The sequence below is a fragment of the Natator depressus genome, chromosome 9, assembly GCF_965152275.1.
Source record: "Natator depressus isolate rNatDep1 chromosome 9, rNatDep2.hap1, whole genome shotgun sequence".
NCBI classification, from domain to species: Eukaryota; Metazoa; Chordata; order Testudines; family Cheloniidae; genus Natator; species Natator depressus.
In genome coordinates, this window is record NC_134242.1 from 29473607 (window position 1) to 29485856 (window position 12250).

Here is a 12250-nt window from a genome sequence, read left to right on the forward strand (position 1 = left end):
TTTTTTAAGAACCTTTTGTTCTTTTACTTACTTAAAGTGGTTATATGTTTCTTAAACTAAATGTTTGAGTTGTGCTGTGCATTGAGGTGCAAAGCACAGTGGGCTTGCAGAGATTAATTTATACTTATTTCCTTTGTTGCTGGTAAAGGAGAATGGTTTTTGAGGGGTGCACTTAATATATTTTAGATTTGTAGGTGAAAGGATTATTTCCCAATTTGAAACTACAGGTCCTTCACATCCAGGATGCATAAAGAAAGAAAATGACTGTGCCTTTTGGGAAACAGATTGATAACCAGTAAACATAAAACTGGTCTTGATAGAATGGGGAAAAAATCTTTATTTAATCAGTTTGATCAAATTTAACCTTTGCAAAATTGGGCTTTGTCTGAATAAGTCATGCACATGCCTGCTGTGCAAAAGGAGGAAATCTCCTGTATCTAGGAGACTACAGTCAACTAATCAACAATAACAGTATATTATTTTCCTGTTTTAAAGGTTTTTTTCTTATCTAAATCCTAGGGACCAACTAACAAGAACACAGAGTACCTGTGGTGCCTTCTGATTTACAAGCTTCTAGGGTCAGTCCAAGACTTAAATTTACCTTCTTCATAACTACATGAGAAATGTAATAAAACTGGAAAATCTATGGGGGAAGTCAGCCTAGCTGTCACAAAAGAGTAACAGATCTAATAGCTGAAATTTTTACTTTAGCGATAGAATTGAAAACATAAATACCAAAACGGTGAGCACCAAAAAACAAAGAAATTATTTTAAAATTTTCTAGGAGGATGAGTGATGGTTTCCTATTGTATTGCAAAGTAAAAGTCCCTCGGAAGTGCAAGAAATTACCTCATGGCCAGATTTTGATACCTTTTTTAACACTGAATAGCTCCTTACTGCACAGTGAGTTCTTTTGAAGTAAATGGGATTGCTCATGGAGTAAGATACTTCTCCATTTGAGAAAAGATTGTAGAATCTGGCCCTCTGTGACTTGAAATGTTTTCCCATGAAGACTTTTATTGTCATAGCTTCCATGATAAAAGTCTACTCTTTTGATTCTTAATTGCCTTGCGGGGTCCTAAAACCCTTGTGTTATAATTAATATGTCCCAGTTGTGAAATCCTACTGCCTTCCACTGAGCTCATTAACAGTTACACGAGCACATGTTTTTTTTTATGACCCTTTCAAAATAAGTTACCATGTTCTGATGCTTTTATTTCTCAAAATAATTACAATAGAAATGCCTATTGATCTTATTTATTATGAAAATTAAATAGAGAACAAATGTAGCTTAAGATTTGGGCTAATAACTTTTTACAATGAAAAAGTTCTTATTCAAGCAAGGGCCCAATCTTGAAAGGCTAGAACATGAGCCACTTCTGTTGATCTTAATGGGAATTGAGAGTGCTCAGGATCTCTGAAGAATATTTGTCACCATATGCCACTAGAAATTAGAAATCGGCAAACATGAAAAGGTCCAGAGGTTCTCTTAGGGTCAGAAAATAACCCACAGATTTTCAGAAACTCAGGTATTACTGTGATGAATGCTATAATAATTTGTCAATATATAAGTGGACACGGAAATAAAGCCATGAAGAAGCTTTCTGAATAGGAAATCTTTTAGTGAAACTTAATCTGGAGAAATGGAGGGATCTAAGAGGTCACAGAGCCAATTCAAAATTTACAGTGACTCCTCTTCCATCTCAATATTCTCTATTTTGGCCAGCTATCTATTTCTTATAATAGATCTTCAGCAATAATCAAGGAGCACACATGGCAGATCGGGGTAGGAGGAAGGTGCAAAGATGTCATAAAGCTCTCCTTTACACTCCCCTGATCCTACACTGATCGTGTACAAGGCCAGCAGAGGTCAGATAAGGGAAAAAATAATCATACTCATTTAAGCCCACCCAACAAAATAACCTACACCCACATGAGACCTCTCTTACAGTAGATTGTATGGTCTCTGGACTCCTTAGGCTAGGATCAGTATCCCATCAGTGGGTTCCAAATACATCAGTGGACTCTATTGGGTTCTTCATATTTGGTTTCTCCTCTAAGCTTCTTGGTATTTGTTCCTCCTTGTAGGGCTCAGATGCCCACTGTGCTCTGCTATGCTCCTTGGACTTGGCTCCTCCTCAAGCCCACTCACTAGGAGGCCAAAATGAGCCGTCATTCACAGTTGGTGGTGCAGTTCTTTATAATATGATCCTCCCTTTCCTTTCTTTCATGCTTTGAGCAGTGAAATTAACAGTGATATCTAAGGTATTATCATTGGCCCTCTGAGTTAGCATTCATTAATGGGTCAGTTCACACCTCACAAAGTTGTTGCAGATTCTGTAAATGCAGGTGGTGTCACTGCATTTATACTTCACATTTTCAAAGCTAGTAAAAATAACAGATTCTAGAGATCATCAGAGGTGCTGACATGCCATGCTGGCATGTACCAGCTTAATCCAAGACCTGAAGGCCAGTACCTAGGTACCAATCACAGGAGCTTAAAGGCTGCTGTAAATTACTTTTGGTTCCCAATAGCCTCACAGGGCCAAAATGGAGCTGAAGATGTTGAACATACGGCAGCCTTGGACATGCCTGTCTTGTTCTGGGGCAGCAACAGAGAGAGAAGAAGCATAGTTATAGTTGTAGAAGATCCACATCACAGAAGCATCCCCTTACCCTACAGTGATCCTGTCAGGCCTGGTTTTGCTGTCCCTACAGCCAGACACCACTGGAAGCACAGCACAAAGTGGCTACTCCACATCTGGGACTCTGACTTTTGGACTTTATTTTATTCTCTAATTCCTTAATTTCATTGATTTTGTTCATTCCAGCAAATTCTACATACTTCATAGGACATCCTCCCAACCCATTAAATTAATATCTAGCCCTTTGACTGTCTTGAAATTTATCTGAACTTCTTGTCAATACTTTTCAGTGAGTATAAGCCACCCACCTGCTCATGAAATATATCAATCCTCTCTCACCTGGGAGATTTCAAATATTGTAAGCCAGACTGCCACATAGAGAAGAACAAACTAAGTCTCATTTGGCCAAATGTGGCTCTGAGCAAATGTACCTCTGAGCAAAACTTGGAAAAAATGGGCTCCAACACACTTTGAGGTCTGAAAATGGGGTACTTTTTTTTGTTTGCATTTATAACACACATCTGTGTTGTTGTAGGGACTGAAAGAAAAGTGATGAATGCTAGAATCCTGATGCATTCCAGAACTCAATCAGAAACAAGTGCCAAAAATCTCCTGAGGAAGCCTGTTCTCATGAGATTTCAAGCCAAATTTTCAGTGTGGATAGTTCAAATAGGCATCCAAAATCTGAATATTTACTCAGGCTGAACTGAAGCTCTGCACTTTTTGAAGTTCATCTAGTGATTCCTCTTGTTCATATAATCTGTCACATTTGAAGTCACTTGTATATTTAAACGAGTTAAAATAATTATAAATTAATCTGTAATGTAACTTTGAATCTATTTGAAATTGGTAATAATTAAATCTAATTTTTTCATCATGGGGTTCTTTTGTCCATAATCTGGTAAAGGTCAGAAAGTTCAGGAACTTGGGTTTGGTAAAGCCATTGTCACCAATGTACATGCCAGTTTCAGAATTAGTTGTGTGTGTATGTGGTGCTTAGTTCTTATTGGGAGAAGGTTAACTACTGTAGAGTCCTAAAGTTTTTTTTATGGTATAATTTCACCTTGGAAACACAGACATAATCTTGTGCCTCTCACAATTGGAAACAATATGAAATGACTTCTTGGCAGCCATGAATAGCTCTTACGATGCAAGAAGTGACTTCTGAGCCAACAGAAAGCTATACAGGCTAAATTCCTTCCGTGTCAGTAGGTCTGTAGCAGGCAGGAAATAAGAATGCAAAATACCAGGGGCCTGATTTAACCTCCATTGAAGTCAAAGGGAGTTGGATCAGGCTATTAGCCATGTGGCTAAGTGGGCATGCCATTTCTGAAGAGAGATATATTTTTAAAAAAAATGTAATGATTTGTCAGAGATAACTCAAAGCCGGATTTTGAGCTATAATAACATCTAGCTGAATTAGAAACTGCAATAGCCACATTACTTACCAGACAGGTAAAAGTAATGCTATTCCCTCCATGTCCCTCTTTAGCATCCTCTTATTCTTAAACTGAATAGTGATAGCTCACTCTGTATAAATCAAAGGAATCTGATGATCAACAAAAACTTCTTAACAATGAGAATCAATAAGCACATGACATGGCATCTAGTTGTTGTGCACTTTTGCGTCTTCACCATTGCAGCCAAGTCAGTTTCCAATTTGTGTATCCAAAGTGAAAGCAAAGTGTCCGCACTGTGTGTTTGCAGAGACAGCGTATGGTGAGTGTGTTGTGCTGTGACATCAAAGTAGTGTATATTGCTGTACAGTATAGCTGATCAGGAATTCTTCAAAATGTCTTTTTTTGTTTTGGACAGAAAATGCAGGTTCTGTGAAATCAATTTTTTTTCATGGGCAAATTTAACTTTCGCCTTGTTTTTCCCTTTGTGTTGGGGAAAATGGAAACAAAATATTTTGGTTCAGATCAGGCTGACATTAATCTCTGAGCGTCCACAGCGCCTTGTGGAAATTGTCGTTTGAGCACCTCATGTTCCCATTTTCTTACAAGGGCTGGGCTCCTGACTGGACTATATCTCCCATAAAACGATATATTTTGATTTAGGAATGTTGAAACATTTCATTTAGATCAAAAATGTCCATTCCTGAATCAAAAGTTTTCAAAACTTTCTGTTCTATGTAAAAGTTTGATAATTCAATTATTCATTGCAATGCAGAATGAAAACAAATGTCAAAATATTGGAATTTTCCACATGATGGAAATTCCAATTTTTTCAACCAGCTCTGCAGTAGACGTGATGTTATTGCATAGTCACATTATGGAGAAAACTGCAACTTTTGCTGTATTTTGTGCTAATTAAAGCTTTTTCATTCATGCATGATAAATTCCACGTTATTGCTATCATTGCTTATCATTGTGGTAAAGAAGGCATTACTGTCAAGCAGCTGCCCGACTTACATGTTTTATAAATTGTATTTCTGAGGACTGATTTTAGAAACAATGTTTGTTTAATTGCAAAAATCATGCACTTTAGGGGGAAATGCTGAATAACCCAATTTAACCTTAATCATATTTTTGTCTCAAGTGTCTTATAAATGAAATTGCTATGGTCTGTAATATCAAAGAGTGGTAACAGTAGTGTGACAACATTTATAATAATTCTTTGTTTAAATCTTTAGGCACTACATGGTATTGTACAAGTGCTAAAGAGACACTGGAGAATTTAGAAACTCCAGTGACTTTATGACTACATTCAATATCTGTGTATGTTTTTGGCGGTATTTTGGGGCCACACAGTAATTTGTGGAACAAGTAGCTCAGGGCATCCCTAGAGGTATCTTTTGAAATGCTCATTCACCAGAAGAAGACAGCATTGTACTCTGTCACTTAATTCTTCCAAAAGTGTTTGAAATATTATTTGTTAACCTGAAACTAATTAGTATATGCAGAACAGTAAAGAAAGCTATTTTACTGTTTTTCTGATTTTGAAAATTGTGACTCTAAATATTCCAAAGATCTTTTCCTAAGCCAATTTATTTTTTAATTCTATTGCAAGGGAAGTACAATGTGTTTTCTCTGTCCATACTGATATAATGAGAGGAAAACACATTTTTTCCAAATGAATAGATAATGTTTCTAGTACAAAAACAGTTAACCGAAGGTTTGATATTTACAAAATATCATAAAATGCAATGGCTTCAAGTTTTTTGTTGAATATTCATTAAATATCCTTTCCTCATAGGGCATATAAATCGTGTGAAATGCAATGCATATACACTTTAAAATTTGACAGAAAATACTCATATTTCTAAGATAAAGGTTTTTTCTTCTTTAAGCATTCTCTCAAATCATATATAATCAGGAACATTGGCAACACTTGCTGCTAAGAGGAGGACAGAGTGAACATCAAGAAATCCAAATGAATTCAAACCCATTAAATGTAATGGTGTGGTAAATCTCACTATACCATCTGCTGTAGAACACTGATACACTATTGGAATTCCACATCTTATTTACATAACAGATAAGAATGTGTTAGTAGATTTATATGGCAAATGAATACCCGGAGACAAAACTAAGTTTCTAGTCTATTCACATCTGGGGAACACCTACATCTGTAGAGCTAATACTGAAATTACAGTAAGATAGCCTTTCCATGGAAGACCAGGCTACTCCACTCAGATATTACCCATTTAACAAAGAAAATCAGGACCAGTCCCTTGAAGCACTGGTGAGAGCTGAGCTACTTCATCAAAAGAAAACATAACCTTCCCTAAATTAGTACACATTTTTGAAGGAATTAACATCAAACATTCTGGCAGATAAGGTGTATCATATTTAAAACATCTGTGCTGTGAGTTCAGCAAATCACCCTGTGGCAAAGTTTGAAGGAAAATATGCCACAGATTCATTTTTGCCCTGTCTTGCATATTTAGGTTGACACTCTTCTTTATAATTATAGTCCTAACATTTTCATTAACTTAACACTGAAATAGAGTGGCGCCCACAACCCTCTTTTATGCCATATCATATCACGGGTATATCCTACACAGCTGAAAGTCTATGAACTGTAGAGACACAATACGGTACACTGGGAACCGTCTCTTGCGACTCTTAATCATTCTATTTAAAATCAGGAGGCTCACTTAAGGGCCTTAACTGATTTGACATGTGATTGATTAAACCCATTGCTTGTCAAATCAGTTTAAATATTTATCTTCTAATACATCACAAGTGCACCAAGCAGCTGACCTGGTCACAGAAAGCATTTTATGTAGGATTATTAACAGATTGCTTCAGTAGCAAACCCATGTTACTTTAGTTTGGAGACCTCTGAACCAAAGTCAATTGACAGTAATGTATTTGTAAAGGAAGATATTTAAATGACCGCTCTTCCATTTAAATCAGACAAGCAACCTCTGGATCCCAAGCTATAGGTGAATGTTTAAGAGAAGATTCTTTATAGCTGAACCATACCCAAGGGTGCCCACTGACAGCTTTTCTGTTGCCAGAAGGACAGTGAAATTTGTTTTCATTCTGAATTGCAATGAATAATTGAAATATCAAACGTTTTCATAGAACAGAAAGTTTTGAAAACTTTTGATTCAGGAATGGACATTTTTGATCTAAATTAAATGTTTCAACGTTCCTAAATCAAAATATATCATTTATGGGAGAACTTTTGCTGACACGCATGCTATAATAGTTGTTGTATTTTCCCTGGAATACATCCTTGGGCTCGCTTTTGGCCTTACCTTAACGGTGGCTGCTTGTAAGCTATATATCTTAGCCTGTCACGAAATCATTAGTATCAGTTCCTAAAATATACTGTAATAATTTAGCAGTGCAGCGATACTGATCTTAATGGAATCAGACATCAGTAGTTTTGCTATTTCCTCTATGGATTCTGGATTCTTCTATTGAACATTTGCTAAAACAGTTGTTCATCAGCCATGCACATATTCCTGCCAAGCTACAGGAAATTACTTCTATTCATGTTTTTAATTTCAGTCCCCAGCAGAAGTGCATCTTTTCTGTTTGGCACTCAGTCTGGTTTCATAAAAGAAACATGGTCTTGTACAATAATACAGAAACATTTGTTTTTTCTTAGGTTAATAGCTGGGCTCTTACGACAGCTTTCTTGTTAGGAATGGAAAATTAGGGCAAAGATCCCAAATTATATTGTTCTATATTAAAGCCTCATTATTTAGATCTTTTATGTTTAAACAAAAATGTAACTCAGAAACTCCAAACTAAACTCACCTTGTTTATTTTTAATTGTATGCTCTTCAAAGCAGTGAATGTTTCCTTCTGTGTTTGGAAAGTGCTAGTATGCTTTGGGTGATGTCACAATCTTCTTAATATAGATTATTAATGATTAATGTATTATATTATTGATTAATTTATGTTCAAACAAAAATTCAGATATGTCCCTTGAAACAACTGTGATCACCACTAGTTTGTTTATCCTGTATACATTTTGCAGTAGAACTAGTGACAACTGCTAGAATAAATAAAGAAATTCAATTAGTTGTTCATCATAAGCATTCTTAGGGCTCAGATCTCCCCTGTGCTCCAGCAAAGCATGGAGAGGGGAGGCTGACAGAGCTGATCATGTGTCTCTCGTTTTTCTCTGCTTGGTCCCAGAGTAACTTAAAAATTGCAGAAGGAAAATGTATCTTGTTCTACTGGCAGGAGAACTTCCACCAGTAGGGAATTGGGTAAAGTGGAGCCTTGCTCTGCCATGCCCTTATGCCTCTCCTTCCCAGGCTTGGTCCCTCTCCTGCTGTGCCTTTTCCCTCCCACTTATGCAGGGTGGCACTGCTCCAGCCTAGAAGATGGTGGCAATGGGTCACAGAGCCGCCTCCCCCATCTTTACACAAGTTCAAGGTGCAACTATGCAAGGGAAATTCTCTAGGGAGAATCTCAACAGTTAACTTAGTGGATTGGAGAACCTGGCCCATTAGAATTTGTCTTTTTTGGCTTAATACTAATTGCCTGCAAACTGTGGTCTTGATGTTGCACTGTGATCTAGGAGCAGGCTGCTTCGCATACATGGAGCCCCACTGAAATCAGAGAGGCTCTGCGTGGGGGTGAGGAGGGCAGTCAGCCTGCATATATGACAATGTTGTGAAGATTTTACTGGAAGTCAGTGTAGCTAGCCCAGAAGAAGTAAAGACTCCTCTATTCATCAGACATGCTTAGATGAGTTAGAGGCTCCTAAGTCTTTATTGTCCAACTACTGTGTTCCTTGTGCACCCACTTCTGTCACTGATTGGGCTCTAAGTATCCAAAAGGCCAAACATGAAATGCATTTTTTGAATTAAGATATGAATTATAGCCAAGGAGGGACTTTCTTGGGGTTTGTTTCATAAAACGTTTGCTGTGAAAGTGAATGTTCTCAAATGGCAGTTCCACAACTAATGTTGGTATGCTGAACTTTGCTCATTTTCAATGCAATTTGGTAATATGCTAGAACACTGGAGATTATTTTGTGAATTTTATTTTCATCGTAGCCTACTTAGAGTGAAAACACCAGAAACAGCAAAAACTATAAGCAATTTGTTCGATTCCCTCAGTTCCCCAGCTATTTAGCTATCCAGGACAATGTTGTGTCTTCGGATGACCGTTAATTTTAAGCACGTGGCTTATAAGACATTGATGGTCTTGCTGTTCCCTTTTATCTGGATGGATGAACAAGGATGTCTTCCTAGAGATTAATACAGTGTCCTACAATATTTTGATAGACACTCATTCAGATGCTCATTGATCCCCCTCCCTCCCTCCCCCCCCACCACCACCTTAACCAAAGACTGGGTTGTGGCTGGCCTCTGAGAGAGTACTCAAAGACTGTGACAGCTGGGTGCAGAGATGAAAGGGTGATTTACTTTCCTCTGCAGCACAAAGAAAGTGAGCCCAAGGACATTAACTCCAGTGCCATCCCCCATGAATAAGTGACTCTCCAGTAGGCCAAATGAGGGCAGAGGTCCAAAGGCCCCAGATGCAGTGGAGGCCTCCATGGCCACCAGCCAGCAATGCACTAGAAGTGGCAGAGGGGACGCAGCAGAAGGAATGATTTACGGCATGGTCCCCCTTCAATTCCTCCCTTTCACATGCTACAGGGCACTGAGCCTGGGGCCACTGTGTCCTCCGAATGTATCTTGCCTGCCCATTCAGCCTCCCCTACTAGCTGCCTCCCCAAGCCCAACTAGTGGGTGGTAGAGCTGCACAGTCCTGAGTTCCCTTGGAGGCTTCCACAACTCCTAGTGTCTCATCACACCTTTGGAGGCTTTGCGTGTCCTGTACTTTGGACATCAGAGCCTATGTTCTATCTAGTCAACAGAACTCCGCCAGACACTCTGACTCTCACAGCAACAGCAAACCACCAGTGACCATGATTCCACTGGTCTCCACTATCTCACCAGGTCTTCTATCTTCATTTCCTTGGTCCTTAACTTCACCTTCCACCCTGTCCATCCTCTTCCCTATGTTCACACCCCACCTCCCCATCTCCTGGGCTCTTCATCCTCCCATACACTCCTAACTTTACATATTTTCTCTCCTCCTTCTTGTTACATCCGTTCAGCCCCTCTTATTAAACTTCCTCCCCCTAATGTGTTTAAGTATTAATAGGTATCATAGCAATTTCAAGACATGCACATGACATAGAGTGGTCACATGATCTCTTGCACTCCCTTTCCCCATCACACCCCACTTTTTGTTGCTCTCACTTATTTACATCTTGTCTTCTAGTTAAATTGTAAGCTTTTTATGACAGGTAATGTGTCTTTCTTATTTGCTCATGAAGCACCTACCGTATTTTGGGTTCTCATAAAAAATAATGAATAACAATAAAAGGACCAGACACAACTGCAGTCTGTGTGTGTGCACACCTAAGTTGCTGTTGGTTTCCAGCCAACCCAAAAGACAAGGATGTGTGAGCTAAGAGGCATAGCTGAGCTAGCTGATGTAGAGCAAAACACATGTTACGCCTTAGTAGGGGGCAGAAGTTAATGCATTAGATTTTTTTGTTTTATTCCTGTCTGGCCATCTATTTTTTTCTTCAGTGAGTGTGCTGATCCATTATATGGATGTTATACAGTCCTATTGCTACCTTAGACATCCTTTCAGTCTAACAACTACCACCTACAATGACTATAGTTGTCTTTTGAGGCTGTTCCACAGACGACATCAGTGGCTGAAATTTGTGGAGTTTTGTGATAATACCCCGTACCTTTTTATTCCGGAGATTTTTATGATATTCTGATAACATTATATTGATTCACCATGCAATTCCAAGTCTTCCACTGACATGAATAAAACACTTACCTTGTAGAAGGAAACTTGGCTTCAATTAAAGGGTTTAGGTCTTCTAATAGTAAATGATGAAACAAGACTTTGCAACTTAACATTCAAATGCAACCCAAGCCAAAATTATTTCGATTTGCTATGCCCAGGATGACCAAAAACTTCTACTGACTTTTGGGAGTCAGACCAATATAACATTAAAGATGTACTGCATTTTATTTTATGGTACATCATTCACTGCTGTGAAGTCAATACCTGAGCACACACCGCATAGTACAGAGGTGCTGTACAAACGCAGATGTAGATGCAGCCACTGAGCTGAAAGTCTTATCATCTAAGATGACCTCAGTGCAAAGGGTGGTGGAGGAGGAGACAATGAATTATACATGTAAATTACATTCTATGAGCTCATTCTATTAAGGCACATTCTACTAATTTTTATTTTAATTTTGTAATTAAATATTGTCTTTTTCCAGTTGCCAGCAGATGCCTAACCCAACTGCCATCAGCTTAGCCCTTAAGTACTGACTGATTCTTTGTGTCATGGGAGAATCTGTGAGTGGTGAAAATGTAAGTGTTTTTTACAGCAGTCAAATAGCCTAATATATATGGAGTTAGTAGAAATAGTGGACCAGAGCCTCAGTTGTAGGTGAGGCATTAATAGCACAAGTCATGGAGGCAATAGGAGATCACATAGATGATATTGCCCCCTACTGTTGGTTGACCATATACTTGTTTCTCTCCAGACAAAAGTTAGAGCAGCCTTCCAGCTTCTCTAATTTAACATTAGCTGTTAATGGCCCTAACGGGCTGAAGCACCAACCTGGGATTGGCACAGATTTAAGGCATGTGGTTCACATACCTTTTTTCCTCTAGCCACACCACCCACACCGTTAGCAGGGCGAAGGATAGCATAGGAGCCTGGCACTATGCCACCGTACTGAGGTGATCCTCCCAAGGCCAGCTATGCCAACCTTACAGTCCTGTTCCACTAGTGATACAGCCCACATTGACCACTCTGTGGATGTAGCCCTTAGAATTTACCAATATTCTGTAGTATTTTTCCTATTTGGTAGAATTTTTTTTAAAATGGAATACCTTTGTATCAACATAATCAGAAAATTAGAATGAGAAATTAAAATTACATTCTCAGTCAGAAGTACTAGTAAGCATGGGTGTACTACCATAGTGTGTGTGTTGACTTTCCATATGTAATTTGTGGGGTTGGATTTTCTCACTGCACTAGAAAAAATTGTTTGCAAATGTTTTGATAAAACAGTCCTGTGTGCAAGCCTTTGCCATTAACAATCGTGGCTAAAAGAAGAACTGGCTTAAACCTTA